Source organism: Papio anubis, chromosome 9, assembly GCF_008728515.1.
Source record: "Papio anubis isolate 15944 chromosome 9, Panubis1.0, whole genome shotgun sequence".
NCBI classification, from domain to species: domain Eukaryota; kingdom Metazoa; phylum Chordata; class Mammalia; order Primates; family Cercopithecidae; genus Papio; species Papio anubis.
Genome location: NC_044984.1, coordinates 38,521,982 through 38,543,763, shown reverse-complemented (window position 1 = coordinate 38,543,763; position 21,782 = coordinate 38,521,982). Strand labels below are relative to the sequence as shown.

The following is a 21,782-nucleotide window of genomic DNA, read 5'->3' as shown; positions in this document are numbered from 1 at the left end:
AACACACAAAAATTGGATATTGTAGTAGCATTGATTTTCTTTGGATTACTGCCATCATTTTAATATTATATTGAGAATGAAGTGATGCTCTATTAAGTAGTAAAAAAATTTAGAAAAAATGTTTTATTTTATATGATAAATTATGTCCTATAAATGCAATCATAAAATGAGTTATATACATTATTAAATCCTAGTTTTTAAAAGTTTTGAACAGCAGTCAGAAAATGTGAAAGCATGGAAATGCATCATTGATACTACGTTCTTTGCCTGCAGATGGCACTGTAATTTTAGACGTATTTATTTATTTAGTAAATATTTCAGCTGTGTATAAAGGATCACTAAGTTTATTTCATCACCATAAAATGTATTGAGATATCATTCATATGGAATATTATTTTATATGCCAATAAGACTTGCCATGTTAAATTTTTTTTTGTTTAAGGACTTTTATTATTAATAGTATGCTTTGGACCAGCTGATCACTAGTCACTTAGGTTTTTGCAGTTTTACTGGGGCATTTCAGACCTTCATAGGCATGATCTTTGGATTAGGTTTTTTTTTTCTTCACATCATTATTAGGAGATAATTTATTTGTGAAGTGTCATGTTAAACTGCAAAGATGTCCTTTAAGCATCACTATTAAACATGCCAAAGGAGAAGCCATATCTTCAAAATACCCACTTAACCTACCCAAACATCTCAAACCCACCTTTTGCTGACCTTCTATAACCCCATTTCCAAAGTTTTGCTTCATTTTTATTGTTTCTTCCAACTTTTATTTTAGGTTTGGGGGTACATATGCAGGTTTGTTACATGGGTAAATTGCATTTTGTGGGGGTTCAGCATACAAATTATTTCATCACCCAGATAATGAGCGTAATACCTGATACATTGTTTTTCTATCCTCATCTTTCTCCCACCATCCACCCTCAAGTAGGCCCTGGTGCCTGTTGTTCCCTTCTTAGAGTCCACGTGTACTCAAAGTTCAGCTCCCACTTAGAAGTAAGAACCTTTGGTATTTGGTTTTCTGTTCCTGCGTTAATTTGCTTAGAATAGTGGCCTCCAGCTACATCCATGTTGCTGTAAAGACATAATTTTGTTCTTTTGTATGACTGTGTAGTATTGTCTGATATATATGTACTATATTTTCTTTATCTAGTCCACTGTTGATGGGCATCTAGGTTGGTTCCATGTCTTTGCTATTGTCAGTATTGCTGTAATGAACACATGTGTGCATGGACTTTATGGTAAAGCAATTTATATTCCTTTGGGTATATAACCAATAATGGAATTGCTGGGTCAAATGGTAGTTCTGCTTTAAGTTCTTTGAGAAATCTTCTAACTGCTTTACACAGAGGCTGAACTAATTTATATGCCCACCAGCAGTGTATAGCATTCCCTTTTCTCTGCAGCCTCCCCAACATCTGTTATTTTTTGACTTTTTAATAACAGCCATTCTGACTGGTGTGAGATGGTATCTCCTTGTGGTTTTGATTTGCATTCCCCTAATGATTAGTGATGTTCAGCATTTTTTCATATGCTTTTGGCCCATGGATATCTTCTTTTGAGAAGTATCTGTTCATGTCCTTTCTTCTTTTTTTAATGGGCTATTTTTTGCTTGTTAAGTTCTTTATAGATTCTGGATATCAGACCTTTGTTCATGCATACTTTGAAAATATTCTCTCCCATTCTGTAGACTGTCAGTTTACTCTGTTGGTAGTTTCTTTGGCTGTGCAGAAGCTATGTAGTTTGATTAGGTCCCACTTGTCAATTTTTTTTTTTTTTTTTTTTTAGATGGAGTTTCCTTCTGTCACCCAGGTTGGAGTGCAGTTGCTCATTGCAACCTCTGCCTCGCAGGTTCAAGCCTTTCTCCTGCCCCAGACTCTCGAGTAGCTGGGGTTACAGGTGGCCGCCACCATACCTGGTTAATTTTTGTATTTTTATTAGAGACGGGGTTTCACCATGTTGACCAGGTTGGTCTCAAACTCTTGACCTCACGTGATCTACCCACCTCGGCCTCCCAAAGTGCTAGGATTACAGACTTGAGCCAGCATGTCACTTGTCAATTATTGGCTTTGTTCCAATTGCTTTTGGAGTCTTTGTAATGATATCTTTGTTAGGTCTTATGTCCAGAATGGTATTTCCTAGGTTTTCTTCTAGGGTTTTTATAGTTTTAGGTTTTACATTTGAGTTGTTAACCCATCTTGAGTTGATTTTTGTATATGGTAAAAGGAAGGGGTCCAGTTTCAATCCTCAGGATGTGGTTAACCAGTTATCCCAGCACCATTTATTAAATAGGGAGTCCTTTCCCCATTGCTTGTTATTGTTGACTTTAACAAAAACCAGGTAGCTGTAGGTGTGTGGCTTTATTTCTGGGTTTTCTAACCTGATCCATTGGTCTATGTGTCTGTTTTTGTACCAGTACCATGCTATTTTGGTTACCATAGCCTTGTAGAATAGTTTGACATCAGGTAGTGTGATGCCTCCAGCTTTGTTATTTTTGAATTAGTTTTAATTGCCAAGGTTGTTTGAGCTAGCAGTAGTGCCTGGGAGTCGGTTAGGTGAAACAAATTGAGGTCTTTTTATTAATATTAAGATTAAAACACCTTGATTTTTTTGTGAGTTGTAAAAAACTGAAAGTCATGTAACTTTTGATTTAACTAACATTTTCTGAGTATCTATTATGTCAGTATCTCACATTTTAATCCATATTCCCACCCTGTGTGGAGGTATTATCTTCACTTATTTTGCAGATTGGAAACATACCTGAATAGTTTACTAACCTAATCAAGGTCAAACAAAATAGTGTGTGGGGTGAGCGTGATTATACTTCCTAAATCAGTACTGTTTTCATCTACCTAACATTTGCCTTCTGAGAACAAGTTTTTGGATAATAACTTCCATTTAGGCTGGGCGTGGTGGCTCACGCCTGTAAGGCCAAGATGAGTGGATCACAAGGTCAGGAGTTCAAGACCATCCTGGCCAAGATGCTGAAACCCTGTCTCTACTAAAAATACAAAAATTAGCTAGGCTACTTGGGAGGCTGAGGCTGGAGAATTGCTTGAACCTGGGAGGCGGAGGTTACAGTGAACCGAGATTGCCCAGCCTGGGTGACAGAGCAAGACTCCATCTCATAAAAAAACAAACTAAAAATTAAAATATAACTTCCATTTCTACCAACTTGATATTACTTGCCATTGATTTAATAGGCATATTGGGCCATGTCTTGGCAGAGACAAGATACCTTTTGAGATTCTGAGACCAAAATATAAAGTAAAAGGGATCCCTTCAGGAAATCCCCAAATCATTTTGGAGTTTTCCCAAAATATTTTGGGATTTGTATCGTAATAATATGTAAAATCATTGTAGATCATAGGAGGTGTTTTAGATGGTACCTGGCACAAATATCATTGAAAAAGCATAGTGAGAAACTTGTTCTTTCGCAATTCATTTTCAGTCTTTGCATCAATCATTCTGTTTAAGGAAGGAGAAAGCTGCTTGATACTATTTACATATATCAACATTTGCTAATTTACCTTTTTAGCCAGCTATGCAGGCTTCAGGCTCAGAAACATCAGCAGGCAACAATATAATATGTAGCTAGAATTTAATAGGATTGCATTGTTTTATTGAATTTATTTTCCCTTTTATTTATGGCAATCAGTTCTGGCTTCCTGTTTATGTGATGGTATTATGTTTCCTTTAAAACTAAATTTAATTTTATTTATTTTTGTATTTATTTTATTTTATTTTTAGATGTGTGATTTCATTTCTTTTTTTATTATTATTATACTTTAAGTTCTAGGGTACATGTGCACAATGTGCAGGTTTGTTACATATGTATACTTGTGCCATGTTGGTGTGCTGCACCCATTAACTCATCACTTACATTAGATATATCTCCTGATGCTATCCCTCCCCCCTCCCCCACCCCACCATAGGCCCCGGTGTGTGATGTTCTCCTTCCTGTGTCCAAGTGTTCTCATTGTTTAGTTCCTACTTATGAGTGAGAACATGCAGTGTTTGTTTTTTTGTCCTTGCGATAGTTTGCTGAGAATGATGGTTTCCAGCTTCATCCATGTCCCAATTTAATTTTAAAGAGGTAGAATCAATTTAAAGGTATTAAATAAATAATAGTATAGACACAGCAGTAATTATGATACCAATACCTGAATGATTAGAGTATGGGAAATATACTGGTACAGTTGAGAATCCCTGAAATCAGAGATGGGCTCTACAACTGCTTTAATATGTGACTTTAGTAACCCACTGACTCTGTTGTAGAATTCTCAGACTTGAAGTACTGTTAGTTATCATTTTTCAGTCCAGGATAGTGTTGCATCAAACAAAATTATGAAATATGTACACATTTAAGACATTATGAGCAGAGGCATTGATGATCACATGCTATATCTTAAGATTTTACTGATAGAGATTTGATTTTAGAAAATCGTATGAAACACTAAGAACAGTGTCTGGTGCCTAGCAAATTCTCAGTAAATTTCAGCTAGTATTATTATAGCTAGTATTACTTTACTATGCTCCCTGATAAAATTTTTATAATAAAATGGTTAGTGACTTTTCATTGAGGTCTGATCTGACTTAGTCTTAGCATAAAGTAATTACAATTCATATTTTTAGAGGTTTTTTTTGTAGTAGTAGAAACAACTATTTCTAAATCTGGGGATTCAGTAGTTCATTCAAATTGGAATCTTTAAGAGCTGTCTAGGTCAATGTTCCTTAACATTTTCTATCTGGGAGCAATCTTTAAGAGAACAGAAAGAAAATGAAACTCTATATAATTTAATGCAAAGTTTTTTTACATTAATGTAAGAGTAGGAAAAGAGGTTGGAGGAAGATATGGGGAGGTAGGAAAATAGGACTTTTTTCTTCCATTTACTTTTGATGTTTGAATTTCAAACATGAGTATATAGTGTATTATTTTGCAGTTAAAAACACTGAAGACTACTTAAAGATCAAAGAGGGAAATTTTAAGGGAATTAACGGGTTATGATTGCATTTGTTCAGAATGGTTTTGGTGGCTCATGACAACATTTTGAGAGAGAGAGATTTTTATGCATTGTACATTTTAATGGCACCAATGGCAGCTAGGATAACTAGTTTAAAGTTTTGGGCCTGTGTTAATAGATTTTGCTTTCTAATTTCAGAAAGATTCTGTCTTATAGTACTGTTTTAATCTGTTTTTCTAAGCCCTCTGATTTATATGTATTTAATAGGCCACAAAATAATGTCAAATATATGGCATAATAACCAACAAATATTTGAATAAGTGAAAGGTACTCTATAAAATGCTATGGGAAAGACAAAAATAAATAATATCCATGTGTTTGAGGGATTAACAGTGTTATATTCCTTAAGTTTTCATTTGATTTGAAATGCCACTTGCAAATGGAATATGCAGACTAAATGGCAAAGAGAAAATCAAGCAGCATCTTTTCATTTCACTTACAGCTCACTGTATGACCAGTATGTTACTTGACCTCTCAGCACTCCATTCTAAATCCTTAAGTGATACTTATTTAGCATTTCTAAGCATCTTGAGATCTCCTCTTAAAATATGCTTTGAACTATTCAGTCTAAATGCTGCTTTCTAAAAAGCTACTAGTTTAAAGAATGGGAAATGGTGTTAATGGAGTTAATCTTGTGTAATTTCAGTGTGGGTTGTCAAGAATACCTCTAAGTAAAGAAAATGACTCTAATCTTCTTAAGCAATTCATTTTCTCAGCAACTTTGAGGCAGGAGTTAATTTACTCTGCCTGTGTACACAGGCCGCCTCTTACAAAAGGAAAATTTTACTATGGAAAGAAGTCAGGATAGCCATGAAATTATTTAAATTTAGTCTTTAGAACATATTACAAAATATAAGATACATTAAATTGTCTTTTTTGTTAGAAACTCAACTACCAATGTAGAAATAAAACTCCTGTTGCAAGGATGGAGTTTAGCCATGGAGTCAAAACAAGAGCTATTTGGTTATTTTAAAAGAGAAGAGATCAAAGAGCTGATCACTCCTTAACTAAGGGTGTTTGGGCAACAGGATAGGGTGAAGAGTGGAGGGGGTTAGAACTCAATTCTTTATGCTTTTATACCAAGGCTCCCTTTTCTAATAAGCCTTACTGGTATCTCCTTAGACTAGTTAAGTCAGGATTCTGAGTTTTTTAGTACAATAGGGTTTTAATCTGAGCTGATCATTGTTTCCAATGCCTCCTCTGTGGCAGGGGAACGAAAAGGACTAGTGTTCTTTTCTAAAAAGGGAAGATGGATATTTTTTCTATAACTTTTATAATTCCCTTATAATAAAATGAATGATAGGTTATAATAGAATGAATTTTTTTGCATGTAATTTTCAAAAGGAAATTAATTTATTTTTCTGTAAAATATCTCAAAGGAATCTAATGCATATTTATTCTATGTAAATAATAATGTAATTTTCGCATTTAGGAGGCTATAGCAAATCTGGGAAGCAGTTATTCTAAGTTGGAAGAGCATTCTCTCAATGCATTGAAAACATTTGATGACTATTTTTTATCTTTTCTTTATTTTGATTATCATAATAATGCTCTAATTGGCTGGCCTTCGTTTTTCACTGTAGTCAGTCCATCTTGTTTACTATTGCCAATTATTCTCCAAAAAGTAGAAATGTGATCCTGTCATTGTTTTGGGGCCATAGAACATTTCAGAAGCTTCCCAGTATCTATGTAGTAACAGTCCAAACCCCTCAACATAGCACATTTAGACCTGCAAGTATGGCCCCAAATCTTCAAGTGGCATCTGTCACTACTCCGTAGTACATACCCTTTGTTACAGCTGTTTCACAAATACAGGTTGAATACCCCTTATCTAAAATGTTTGGGACTAAAAGTTTCAGATTTCAGATATGTTTGGATTTTGGAATATTTGTACATGTATAATGAGATACTCTTAGAGTTGGAACCCAAGTCTAAACAAAATTCATTTATGTTTCATGTATACCTTATACACATAGCCTGAAGGTAATTTATTTTTCCTTTGGGAGCACTGAATAGACTACGTGTTGTGCACCTACATTTTGACTGTGACCTATCATATGAAGTCAGATGTGGAATTTTCCATTTGTGGCATCACATCAGTACTCAAAAAGTTTTGGATTTTGGAGGATTTTGGGTTTTGAATTTTCAGATTAGAGATGCTCAGCCTGTATAGCAGATGTTCCCATGTTATACACCTTAACCTCCCCTTCCCATTGGCTGGAACATCTCTGCTTATATTAAATGTCTTTTCTGTGAAATCTGTGTTCTCATAGCCTTTTGTATAGTTCTCTACCATCTCATTGCTCACATTGTATTGTGCTTATTTGGTTAAATATCTGGATCATCTACTGTGAATTATTCAGGAGCATTGATCTTTATACCTCTGGCACCTATCAGTGCCTGACATGTAACAGGGTTAAAAATGCTGAGTGAATACTGCAAATATACCTTAGCAAATTTATTTGGTAAACACTCATCTCAAGAAAGTTCTAAAATAGTTCTTTCCCCTCATAGAGAGTTTAGAATATTAAAATTGGGTATCATTATAATGCTCTTTCTTTTGTAATAGTTACCTCTTTGCCTTTTATTGAAATATTAAATGCATTATAGAATTTCATTTAAAATTTAGAACGAGCTGTCAGGTATGATAACTATTGTCATTTAACAAATGAAGATTCTAGGGCTTGAAGAAGTTAAGTAGCTTCCTCCAGGTTGTAAAGAGAGTTTAACCTGGCCCTTTTTGGTTTTAGGGCCATGATGATAACCACTTTGCTCTACTGATTTCTAATGGAAAGTGCTTCAATTTTCCACTTTGCCTAGCTAGTGATTATGTAATTTCTGCTTATCTCTGAATTTATCTGCATATTTCTAAAACTTTATGACATTAAGGAAAGTTGGGGAAAATTCATTTTAAGTGCTGTAATGACAATAGCTGTCAATCATTGAGTACTGTGTATTTAGCATTTTATATTTTATCAACAAGTACTTACATGTGGGATGAGTACTGTTATTATTTTCATTTTATAGATGAGGACACATATAGAATGCACTTAGGAAACTAGAGAAAGAGAAAACATGGATAATTATCTGGAACTAATAAGACAGTAAAGTACAGATTTAAGAAGTTCAGTGAATCCCAAGCAGTATAAAATAAAAAAACTACATTGAGATACATCATAGTGAATATGCAAAACATCAATAATAAAAAGAAAAACCTTAAAGGCAGCTTTAACAATATACTGAATGACCAATATACTTAGCAGCCATAGAACCTCTATTCTTTTAAAGCATCCATGGAACATTTGTAGAAACTGTGCCCTGGACTATAAGCATATGCAATAAAATTTCAAATGACTGAAACCATATGAGTATATTCTTTTGCCACAACACAATTAGACTAGAAATGAAAAACAAAAGGATAACAGGAAACTATCTATATATCAGAAATTAAGAGATACACTTATTTATTTTTTATTTTTTGAGATGGAATCTCACTCTATCACCTGTCCAGTGGCACAGTCTTGGCTCACTGCAACCTCTGCCTCCTGGGTTCAAGTGATCCTCCTGCATCATCCTCCCAAGGAGCTGGGATTACAGGCATGTGCCACCACACCCAGCTAATTTTTGTATTTTTAGTAGAGATGGGGTTTCACCATGTAGGCCACGCTGGTCTCGAACTCCTGACCTCAAGTGATCTGCCAGCCTCAGCCTCCCAAAGTGCTGGGATTACAGGTGAAGAGATACACTTCTAAGTAATCTAGATGTCAAGTAAGACATAATGAAATTAGAAAATATTTTTAAGTCAATGATTAAACCATACTACATGTCAAAACTTGTGCAATGCACTTAAAGCAGCATGTAGAGGGAGATTACATTCATAAATGCTTATGCTAGAAAAGAAGGAAGCCTGTACATTATGTAGCTATGCACCCATCTAAAGAAGTTAGGAAAATGACATCAAGTAGAACATCAAAAGAAAGAAGGAAAGTATAACTTAAAACAGAAATGAATGAAAAAAAAAAAAAAACAGAATAAAAGAGAGTATCTGCAAATCCAAAAGTTGGTTTGTTGAAAATACTAATAGAGCTGACATACCTGTAGTGAGACTGATGGAAATAATGCAATTACAACTAACGGATATCGTAATTATAAAGGAAATCACTATAGGTGCTATAAAAATTAAAAAGATAACAGAATATTATGAATGATTTTCTGCCAATATTATTGAAAGTTTAGATAAAATGGAAAACTCATTTAAAAATATAATTTAACAGTATTGTGTTATGTGAATATTATAACGATAATCCTGTAATCATTAAATGAACCAGTAGTCTAAAATTTTTCCATATAGGAAAAGTCAGGCCCAGATGGGTTCAATGGTTGGTTCTACTAGACATTCAAAAAAATAATAATTCAAGTCTACACAAACTGTTCCTGAGATTAGAAAAAATAAGGAAGAGTCCCCCCACCTATTTCTTACGTTATGAGACCACAGACCTCAAAGATAGAAGACAGCTTTTGCATCCAAGAAATCCTCCATGAACACCTCTTTAATCACAAGTCCTCAACTTCAAGGTTAGTTTTATTTCAACTTTTATAATACTTTTCTTACTTTTCTTTATAGCTTTCCCACCCATGTATTCTTTCTTAAAAAATATACAGTTTTGTCTGACTTTGAATTTTACGTGAATGGAATTGTACATGTCTGTGTTTTTGTGTCTTCCTTCTTTTACTCAATACTGTTTCTGAGATCAGTCATATTATTTGTTAATATTTTGTTTAGGATTTTTGCATCTCTATTTCAGTGTGAGTTTGGAATGTAAATTTCCATTCTCAGACTATCTTCTGGCCTGAATTTGGTTACATGAGTATATGTTTTAAAAATATTACTTACACTTTCAATAAATTTTAAGGACTTTTATATTGTTATGTGTCATAAATTTTTTAGAATGCAAGAATAAATATAAAACATCCTTTGGTTTGAGGAAACTGCTAAATCTAAATCTGTTAATAATCCTTTCAGCTCTGTTGAAACAGGTTCGTTTTTAAAAGCTGCCCTGTTTTCTCTTTGCTTTGCTGTATTTGGGGTTTGGGGAACACACACACACACATGCGGATGCACACACATGAACACATATATTGAACTTGCATATATATATATATATATATTTTTTTTTTCTTGAGATGGAGTCTCACTCTGTCACCAGGCTGGAGTGCAGTGGCACAATCTTGGCTCACTGCAACCTCTGCCTCCCGGGTTCAAGCAATTCTCCTGCCTCAGCCTGCCGAGTAGCTGGGACTACAAGTGTGTGCCACCATGCCCAGCTAATTTTTGTATTTTTAGTAGAGACGAGGTTTTACCATGTTGGCCAGGGTGGTCTTGATCTCTTGACTTCTTCATCCACCCCCCTCAGCCTCCCAACGTGCTGGGATTACAGGTATGAGCTACCGTGCCCAGCCAATGAACTTGCATTTTAAATGTACTAGGGAGGTAGTCTATGAGAAAACCCATGGTGATTACCATGAACACAACAAAGGAAACCATCAATAGAATGAAGACACAACCTACAGAATGGGAGAAAATAATTTGTAAACCATACGTACCGTAAGGGGTTAATATCCAAAAGTAATAGCAAAAACAAAAACAAAAACAAAACGATTAAAAAATGGACAAAGGACCTGAATAGACATTTCTCAAAGAAAGACATATAAATAACCAATAGGTATTTGAAAAAAATCCTCAACATCGCTAATCATTAGGGAAATGCAAATCAAAACCACAGTGACTGTCATCTCACATCTGTTAGAATGGCTATTATAAAAAAAGACGAAAGATAACAAATCTTAGCAAGGATGTGGAGAAAAGGGAATCCTTGTACATTGTTGGTGGGAATGTAGATTAGTACAGTCATTATAGAAAATAGTATAGAGACTACTCAAAAAATCAAAAATAGAACTACCATATGATTCAACAGTCTTACTACTGGGCATATATCCGAAGGAAATGGAATAAGTATGTTGAAGAGATCTTTGTACTCCCATGTTTATTGCAGCAGTATTCACAATATGGAACCAACCTATGTGTCCATCAGCAGATGAATGGATAAAGAAAAGGTGGTACATATACACAATGGAATACTATTAAGCCTTTTAAAAAAAAGGAAATTCTGTCATTTGCCACCATATGGATGAACCTGGAGGACATTTCAACTCCTGTGAACTTTGAATGACTCTAAAAGAAGACTTTAAAATTTTCCACAAAATTTTATATGCAGTTAAATAGCATTTACCATTTGCTAGGCACTCTCACAAACACTTTGCCTGTTATTCTTTTAATCCTAAGTTTAACCAAGAAGTGTATGTAGCCATTTCACACACAAAACCCACTATTAAAGTATTATGGTCAGAAAAGCAAGCTCGAATGTCCCGTTAAAATTTCAAAAATACTTTATTTTGAAATTTTATACAAATTCTATACTTAATATCTTCCCTAGTAGTTGTATTTTGTTTTTCTTATAATTATGTAAAGAAAGGTAATCATTTTTCCCCACTAATACCCCTAATCCTCTCCAGTCTACTTTAGAGTGACACAATTATCATTTTCTTCATGTGAGGGGAAAAAGTTGGGGAGCAATACCCTATATGGAGTCGGATAAAATAGAGGAAGCGGCTGAAGGCAAGATTCCTCATTATTCTTAACCATTCTGCATTTTCAGGATATATTAAAAATAAATAATGTTATAAAATATGATGTCCATATAAAAATGGCTGTTTATTGCCCTGTGTGTTTCTCCTTTGTTTTTCCTCTCTCTTTTTGGTCATGTCCCCATGCTCTCAGTCTTCATTGGACTTGATCAGTTCCACAGCCACAGAAAGCCATAGGTGGTTGGTTGGCTTCATAAGATACTTCTGTGACCTTTGTACTGCTGATTACTTAGTGTTCCCCAAAGAAAACTCACTAGGAGCCATCCTTCAACTTCAATGCCTGCTCTAATTTCACAGGGAAATATATCCTTGCACTTATAACCCCTCATAGCTCATGTAACTCTACTAGGTATACTTGCATGACTTAGTGCACTAAGAAAAGCTGGAGGCTACCCTACAGTTCACTCTGCCTATTTCTGGAGTTTTAGAATGCTTACTTTTATTAAGCAATCACTTTTTAGATGACGAATTAAAGTATTTTGATAATCAGCTGAATAGCTCTAGCAATTGCAGTTGATAGAATTTCTTTTAGTAGGAACTACTGGGAAATACTCTGTATGTGTTCTTTGATAAGAAAAATTAGCAAACTTAGCATTTTCAATCCTTGACTACTGCATTTACAATTACATTTCATGTTATTCAAGAGACTAGATATAACACTGTCTTATGAGACATGAGTTAGAATTTAGATTTCTGCCAAAACATGTTTAGGTGACTTCTGATATGAACATGGCTGTGTAAGTGGGGATTTTTCCCCCTTCTGGAAATCATACAAAAGTAATGAGAAAAATGACTTTGGAAAAAAAAAAAAAAACCTACAAACAATATATAAGCAAATTTAACGAACATCTATGAGCTACCAAGAGCAGATGAGACCTGAAAATTTGCATAGTAGAGAATGAAAAAAGTGGCAAGACTGTTCAATAATAGCGGATCTCAAAAGCAGCAAAAATTGCTTTTTCTAAAGAAAAAAAGTTAATTTGCTTATTTTCAAGGGTGTAAAAAATTAAGTAAGCAAAACTGGCAGCAGAAACCCTGCTGAACCTGATTTGGGGCTAAACAAAGCATCACAAACAATGGTGTGCTATATTTGTAGAAGAGGGAATCTTTGAGTTATAAAGCTTGGAAGATTATCTTGGCCTCTCCCTCCTAATCAAGATCTTCCTGCAAATAGCTGGTCTGGGAAATTTAACTCATTGAATTACAAGTAATAAAGGATATTGGCACGGCCTCAATACATAGATACTGTAAGATAAACATGTGGAAGAGAGCAACAAGATTTACCAACAGACTACACAAAGGTGGCCATAAAGAAGATAAAAAATGTGATAAACACTTACAATTTTTTTGTAAAACAATAATTTTTATAAAGGATGACTATAAAAAAGAAATGGATCAAGTATAAAAGAATATAGGAAAGATACGACAAGACAAAAGGAGGAGGAGATGAAACCTGAGATAGTGGATCTTAGGAAAGATGCAAAAGACAAAAGCAAAATCATCAGAAAAATGGAAATAAATTGAAAGAAGCACAGGTAACAATAGACAATGAGGAAAGCAAGGAAAAACAAAGACTATCACTAGAACAAAATTGAGCTCTCACAAGTATGAAGATTTAAACACACAACAGATACCCACAAATGGAAGAAAAACAATAAAATGAAATGTTAATGGGTTAGGGTATACAAGACTACAAAAGACCTTTATGTTTGTGCTAACAAGAATCTCTGAGACAAAACAAAAATTATACTTTCCTATGGAATTAACAGAGGGTCTTGGATTTAAGGAAAGCTTGATGGACTGACTACAAGGGTGAATTTTTTTTTTTTTTTAGCAACACGGTCTTGCTATGTTGCTCAGGCTGGAGTGCGCTGCCTATTCACAGGTGTGATTATCATAAGGCACTGCAGCCTCAAACTACTGGGCTCAAGCAGTCCCCCTGCCACAGTCTCCAAGTAGCTGGGACTACAGGCACATGGCACTGCCGCAGGCTGACATGAATTCTTTATGGCTAAGCAGAGAGCCATTTTAGCTCCCGTTCTGAGGGTACTTAAACTGTGTGCCAGCCTAAGCTCAACTCAAACTCTAGAAAGAATCAGAATAAACAGCCTTTCTTCCAACAGCCAAATAAGGAAAGAGCTTGTACTGTTTGAGAAATAAAACAAACCACCACTGATATCTTATACTCAATGTTGGAATTGAATTTTTAAAATAAGGCATTTAATGAAGGAAGAAAGTGTGATCCATAATGAAGAGAACATTTAATGTTAAAATATTGAAGAGCTTCTCCTAAAGATCAGAAAGAAAGCAAAAATGTCTGCTCTCACCACTTCCGTGATAGTAGACGTCCTAGCCAGGGAGGTAAAGTAAGGAAAAGAAATTACATGTAAATACATAAAGTTTGGAAAGGAATAAATTTTTATCTTTGGAAGACAACATGATGATGGACATATAAAACACAAAGGAATCTACAAACAAACAGCCAGAAGTAATCGATGCTTTTAGGAAGTTCACAGACTAAAAGGTCAATGTGCAAAAGTTAACTTTATTTCTATATAATAGCAATGAATAATTGAGCAATGAAAATTTAAAAGCAATAATATTTACAATAGTATAAAAATATAAAACAATTCAGAGTGTATTTAACAAGTGATTACATGTTCCCTACACTGTTAACAAAACGTTTCTGAGAGAGAAATTCAAAAGTCCTAAATAAATGGAGAGAGGTATGATGTTCATTGACTGGAAGACTCAATGTTGTTAAAATGGTTTACCCCAAATTGATATACAGATTAGATTAAATGCCAACCAAACACAACCTGTGTTTGATAGCCTGTTGTTTGTGAAAAACGGTACAAATCAGCAGTCTCCAACCTTTTTGGCACCAGGAACTGGTTTCGTGGATGACAATTTTTCCATGGATGGGGCTGGGGGTTGTGGAGAGATGGTTTTGGAATGAAACCGTTCCACCTCAGATCATCAGGCATTAGGAGCCCAAAACCTAGATCCCTCACATGCACAGTTCACAATAGGATTTGCACTCCTATAAGAATCTAATGATGCCGCTGATCTGACAGGAGGAGGAGCTCAGGCAGTAATGGTGGCTTGCCTGCCACTCACCTCCAGCTATCTGGCCAGGTTCCTAACAGTCCAGTGCCAGTACAACTGGGTACCAGTCTGTGGCCCAGGAGTTGGGAACCCCTGGAACAAATGATTTGGAAAATTGTCATTTTCTCATAAATTTCACATACACTTGCAATATGATTCAGTAATTCCAAACTAGATATTTACCAAAGATTAACGAAAATACATGTCTACCCAAAAGAAGGATAAAAAATGTTCATGGTAGCTGGGCGCGGTGGTTCATGCCTGTAATCCCAGCACTTTGGGAGGCCGAGGCGGGCGGATCATGATGTCAAGAGATAGAGACCATCCTGGCCAACATGGTGAAACCCCGTCTCTACTAAAAATACAAAAAATTAGCTGGGTGTGGTGGCGTGCGTCTGTAGTCCCAGCTACTCAGGAGGCTGAGGCAGGAAAATAGCTTGAATCTGGGAGGTGGAGGTTGCAGTGAGCCGAGGTCGCGCCCCTGCACTCCAGCCTGGCGACAGAGCGAGACTCCGTCTCAAAAAAAAAAAAAAAAAAATGAATAAATAAATGTTCATGGTAACTTTATAATAGTCAACAACTGGAAGCAACCCAAATGTCCATAAAAGTAATATGTATAAACGAGTGACGGTGTATTTACATAATGGAATAAAAAACAATTTTAAACTACTGATCATGCAACATGCATGCATATTAAAAACATTATGTTACATAAGAGAAGCCAGAAACAAAACAGAACATGTGCTATGATTCCATTTATATGAAGTTCAAAGCAGACAAAATAAACTATGGTAATAAAAATAAGAACAATGGTTGCCTCAGTTTGTAGGAGGGGAGGAGAAGCCAGTGTGCAGAGGAAAGGAGTTTTGATTTGATCCAAGGGCCACAGGGAATTTTTCGTGTGAAAGAAATGTTTGGTACCTTGTTTGAGATGGGATAAATGGATTTATTAATTTGTCAAAACTTGTTACACTGTACACACTAAAGATCTGTGCATTTCTGAATGTAAATTATACATGAATAAAAATATTATAAAATGTGTGTGGTAGCCATGGCAATTTTTCACTCAAATACTTCTCCAAGAGTGAGAGTGGCAGGCGGCATGCAGTTAGCTACAGGCCTGCATTTAGTCACCTACATACTTTCAGGTTGTACTGCAGCGTTGACGACAAGGACATGTTCTCTCCTGCAACTCCACCAGTGCTTAGCAGGGCAGGGATATTAAGGCCACATCTCTGCCCAATGTGAGACTTCTCTAATGCACAGTCTTTGTTCTGGAGCTCCCTGTAAGGTTGGCCATGACTTTTTCAGAGCTGCACTGCAGTCAGAGGATCTTCCTACCCAACTGTCCTTTCCTTCCCCGTTTCCTTCCCCTCCCTCTTCTTAAGTTTCAGACCCATACCATGGTCTGAAGGCTTTTCCTGCCTACACTTGCTCCTTCTCTTCATTATCTGTCAGTCATTAGCCCCCAAAACCTTTTGCTTGTCTAATTCCATCTTGGCTTCTGATGCAAACTGTCAGTTTAAAATAAAACTGTGAGGAAAATGAGGCCATATATATGTCATATCATAGCAGAAAGCAAATCTCACTCTATCCTGTATACAGGCTCACTTAAAACAAATGATTCAAAGCGATCATATATAAAGTTGTGAACAAAGGTAACTATGAACAGAAAGTAAAGGTCATAATGTTAATATCAGTATAGAATGAATTCAAGTCAAAATACATTAAATGAGACAAGGATGCTTTATAGTGCTAAAACTTCCAGATTACAAAATTATAATGAGCTGGAATAGTTATGCATTGAATAAAAGGAGTTTCATCAGTCCAAAAGCAGGTATTATATAAATAGAAGGAAAAATAGAAATATACTACTTTTAGGACACTTCACTTCCCTCCATCCATGACAGGGTAAGTTGGAAAAAATATGTTTAGATATAAAAGAATTATGTTAATTCATAAGGTAGATATTTTATATAATATAAAATGAGCTATATACATGGAGAATATAGAATAAAACTTGTTTTCATTGCCAATGTAGCAGTCTATGGAAACTGGCCATATATTTACAAACATAAAAAATTAAATCCCAAAACATTGAAAGAGTGGAAGCATTTTTCAACCATAATTTAATACGAGTAGAAATGCTTAATGAGCATAGCAAAAACACAGGTACTGTGAGGTCCCATGAGAGCCGGGACATTATTGGTTTGTGGTTTTTTATCATTGTATCCTCAGCATCTAGCACAGTGCCTGGTGCATAGTAGGTACTCAATAATTCTTATGACTGAGTAAATGAAGAATAGAAGACAATAATATTGATGTAATTCTTTGTGAAGGACTACAACTAAATTTATTCCATGTAGATGAAAGTCTCTCTGGAGGCAGAGAGATGCTATGCTCATTGATTGGTTTATTTGTTCATTCTACAAGTATTTACTTACATGGCAGACACTAGGCTAAGCATAAAGTAAACAGTGATAAGGGGAATAGATATGGTTCCTGACCTCAAAGAATTCACAGCCTGGGAGGTAACTGTTGAAGAACTTAGCAATTCTCTATTTCTAATATTTTATGTACAACTGTAATTATACATTTGTAATGGTGCTGTAATAGAGGGTTCTCACAACTGTTTTCTTGATTCTCACAGTACAGATGTTGTATCCAATATACAGATAAAGAAACAGATACTTAAAAAGTTATGCTTTGTATTTCATTTAATTTAAGGAATATTTATTGAGTGCCCACTATATGTCAAATATTTCTGTAGGAGCTGGAGACACAGAAATCAACGAGACAGAGAATGATCCTTCTAGTGAAGATGGTGGGAGGGGGCTGGCAAACAAGAAACAAGTAAGTTTAAAAAATCAATTTTAGGCCGGGCGCGGTGGCTCACGCCTGTAATCCCAGCACTTTGGGAAGCCGAGGCGGGCGGATCACGAGGTCAGGAGATCGAGACTATCCTGGCTAACACAGTGAAACCCCATCTCTACTAAAAATATAAAAAATTAGCTGGGCGTGGGGGCAGGCACCTGTAGTCCCAGCTACTTGGGAGACTGAGGCAGGAGAATGGTGTGAACCCGGGAGGCGGAGCTTGCAGTGAGCCAAGATTGTGCCACTGCACTCTAGTCTAGGTGACAGAGCGAGACTCTGTCTCAAAAAAAAAAAAAAAAAAATTAATATGGTATTACAGAATAAATAAACAGATTGATGCAAGTAGAAAGTGACTATAGAGAGGGAGTTCGAGGAAGGACTTTCTTAAGGTGGTGACATAGAAACTGAAAAATAAAGAGTTAGGGGAGGGGCGTGGAGCAAGATGGCAGAATAGAAGCTCCACCGATGGTCTCCAGCCCCCCAGCAAGGACACCAATTTAACAACTATCTACATGAAAAAAGCACCTTTATAAGAACAAAAAATCAGGTGAGCACTCACAGTACCTGGCTTTAACTTCACATAACTGAAAGAGGTACTGAAAAGGTAGGAAAAACAGTCATGAATCACCAACACCACTCTTTCCCCATTCTCTGGCAGTGGTGGCATGGTGTAGAGAGCGTTTCTGAGCACTTGAGAGGGATTGACTCAGTGCTGCCCTGTTAGAGCAGAAAACAAAACTGGACCAAATTCAGCTGATGCCCACCCACAGAGAGAGCATTTCAATCAGCCTTAGCCAGAGGGGAATCACAGATCCCAGCGGTCTGAACTTGAGTACCCACAAGCCTTGCCATTGTGAGCTAAAGTGATCTTGGGCCCTAAATAATCTTGAAGGGCAATTTGAAAAGATTGAAAGGACTCACCTGAACTCCTAGCTGAGTCCTAATGTGGAACTGGACCCAGAGGCAGTGCACTGTGGGAGCATGCGACCTACTGACACACTCGCGGGGCAACCAACAGAGTGCTGGCATTGCCCCTCCCCTATCCTCAGGCTCCACGGCTCATGGCTTCAAGACTCCTTCCCTCTGCTTAAAGAGAAGAGAGGGAAGAACGGGAAGACTTTATCTTGCATCTTGGATACCAGCTCAGCTACAGCAGGATAGGGCATCAGCCAGAGTCGTGAGGCCCCCCATTCCAGGCCCCAGCTTCTGGATGACATTTCTAGATACATGCTGCACCAGAAGGGAACCTGCTGCTTTGAAGGGAAAGATCTAGTCCCTCAAAGGATTCATCAACTGCTAAGTGAAGAGCCCTTGGGCCCTGAATAACCAGCAGCAATACCCAGATACTACATCAAGGGGGTGAGCCTCTGAGACTCGCTGGCCTCAGGTGAGACTCAGCACATTCCCAGATGTGGTGGTTATATGATGAGATTACTCCCCTGGTTACAGCTTGAGGAAAAAATGGAAGCAAAAGTAAAGGGGACTTTGTCTTGCACCTTATGTACTAGCTTGGCCACAGAAGGGTAGGGCACCAGGTGGGCTCTTGGGTTCCATGATTCCAAGACTTGGCTCTTGGATGGCATTTCTGTACCTGCCCTGGGTCAGAAGGGAGCCCACCGTCTTGAAGGGTGAGTCCCAGGCCAGGCAGCATTCAGCATAAGCTGACTTATGAGCCTTAAGGGCCTTAAGGGAACATCAGTGGTAGTCTGGCAGTACTTCTTGTGGGCCTGTGGTGGTAGTGGCCATGGTGTGAGGCTCCTCTGACTTTGGAAAGGGAGGGAAGAGTGGGAAGGACTGCATCTTGTGATTTGAGTGCCAGCTTAGCCTCAGTACAATAGAATACCTGGTAGACTTCTAAGGTTGTTGACTCTAGTTCCTGGCTCCAAGATGGCAGTTCTGGACTCACCCAGGTCCTGAAAAAAATTGCCATCCTGAAAGGAGGGACACAGACCTGGATGGCTTTGCCACCTGCTGATTGTAGAGCTTGCAAGTGATAGCCAGGGAGTGGTTACAGCAGGCTGTGCGTGAGACCCAGTGCTGTGCGGGCTTCAGATCTGACCTCGCACAGTTCCTGTATTGGTGCCCACAGGAGAGCTTGCATCACTCCACCCCCAGCTCCAGTTGGCTCAGAACAGAGGAGAGAGAGAGAGAGAGAGAGAGAGAGAGAAAGAGAGAGAGAGAGAATCTGTTTGGGAAAAAGTAAGGGAAGAGAATGAGAGTCTCTGCCTGATAATCCAGGGAAATCTTCTGGACCTTTCCAAGACCATCAAGGCAGTACCTCTGTGAGTCTGCAAGAAGCACAATATTAAAGGGCGTGTGGTGCCCCTTAACACTGATTCAGCTTAGATCACAATACCCACATCATTTCAAACATCTGGAAAGACTTCTCAAGAAGGATGAATATAAAAAAGCCCAGAATGAGAAGACTACAATAAATCCCTAATGCTTTAATGCTCAGACACAGACAAATATCTACAAGTTTTAAGACCATCCAGGAAAACATGACCTCACCAAATAAACTAAATAAGGAACCAGGGACCAATTCTGGAGAAACAGAGATATTTTACCTTTCAGATAGAAAATTCAAAATAGCTGTGTTGTGGAAACTAAAAGAAATGAAAGATAACACAAAAGGAATTCAGAATGCTATCAGAAAAATTTTATCAGACAAATCCGATAGACAAATTTTATCAGAACCAGGGACTGATTCTGGAGAAACAGGATATCTGATGTTTCAGACAGAGAATTCAAAATAGCTGTGTTGAGGAAACTCAAAGAAATTCAAGATAACACAGAGAAGGAATTCAGAATTCTATCAGACAAATTTAACAAAGAGATTGAAATAATTAAAAAGAATCAAGCAGAATTCTGGAGCATAAAAATGTAATTGGCATATTGAAGAATGGATCAGATTCTTTTTAATAGCAGAATTGATCAAGCAGGAGAAAGAATCCATGAGTTTGAAGCCAGGATATTTAAAAATACATGGTCAAAGAAGATAAAAGAAAAAAATAAACAAAAAAAAATAAAGTATGCCTTCAGAATCTGGAAAGTAGGCTCAAAAGAGCAAATCTAAGAGTAATTGGTTTTAAAAAGGGGTAGAGAAAGAGATAGGGGCTGGAAGTTTATTCAAAGACATAATAACAGAGGTCTTCCCAAACCTAGAGAAAGACATCAATTTCCAAGTACAAGAAGGTTATTGAACACCAGGCAGATTTAACCAGAGGATACTACCTCAAGGCATTTAATAATCAAACTCCCAAAAGTCAAGTATAAAGAAATAATCCTAAAAGCAGCAAGAGAAAAGAAACAAATAATATACAATGGAGCTCCACTGTATCTGGCAGCACACTCTTCACTGGAAATTTTATAGGCCAGGAGAGACTGGCATAACACATTTAAAATACTGGAAGAAAAAAAAAATTAACCCAGAATAGTATATCTGGCAAAAATATCCTTCAAACATGAAGGAGAAATAAAGACTTTCCAAGACAAACAAAAGCTGAGGGATTTCATCAATACAAGACCTGTCCTACAAGAAATGCTGAAGGGAGTACTTCAATGACAAATAAAAGGATGTTAATGAGCATTAAGAAATCCTCTGAAGGTAGAAAACTGACTGGTAATACAAAAGCACACAGTAAAAGACAGAATATTATAGCACTGTAACTGATAAACTACTTTTATCTCAGGTAGAAAGACTAAACAATGAACAAATCAAAAATAATAACTACAACAACTTTTCAAGACATAGGTAGTACAGTAAGCTATAAATAAGAACAACAGTAGTTAAAAAGTTGGGGGACAAACTTAAAGAGTAGAGCCTTTAGTAGTTTTCTTTTTCTTGTTTTTTCCTTATGCCAACAGGATTAAGTTGTTACCAGTTTAAAATAATGTGTTATAAGATAGTATTTGCAAGCCTTGTGGTAACTTTAAACAAAGAAATATACAATGAATACACAAAAAATAAAAAGAAAGAAATTCAGTCACATCACCAGAGAAAAATCACCATCACTAAAAGGGAGGGAAGGAGGGAGGGAGGGAGGGAGGGAGGGAGGGAGGGAG

The 21,782-nt window shown here is 36.7% G+C and overlaps 1 protein-coding gene across 2 annotated transcripts in view; it reads left to right on the top strand.

Annotated features, from left to right (window-relative positions):
- Positions 1-21,782, top strand: part of PUS7L (pseudouridine synthase 7 like) — a 78,424-nt gene that overhangs the window by 31,001 nt on the left and 25,641 nt on the right. The window lies entirely within an intron of this gene.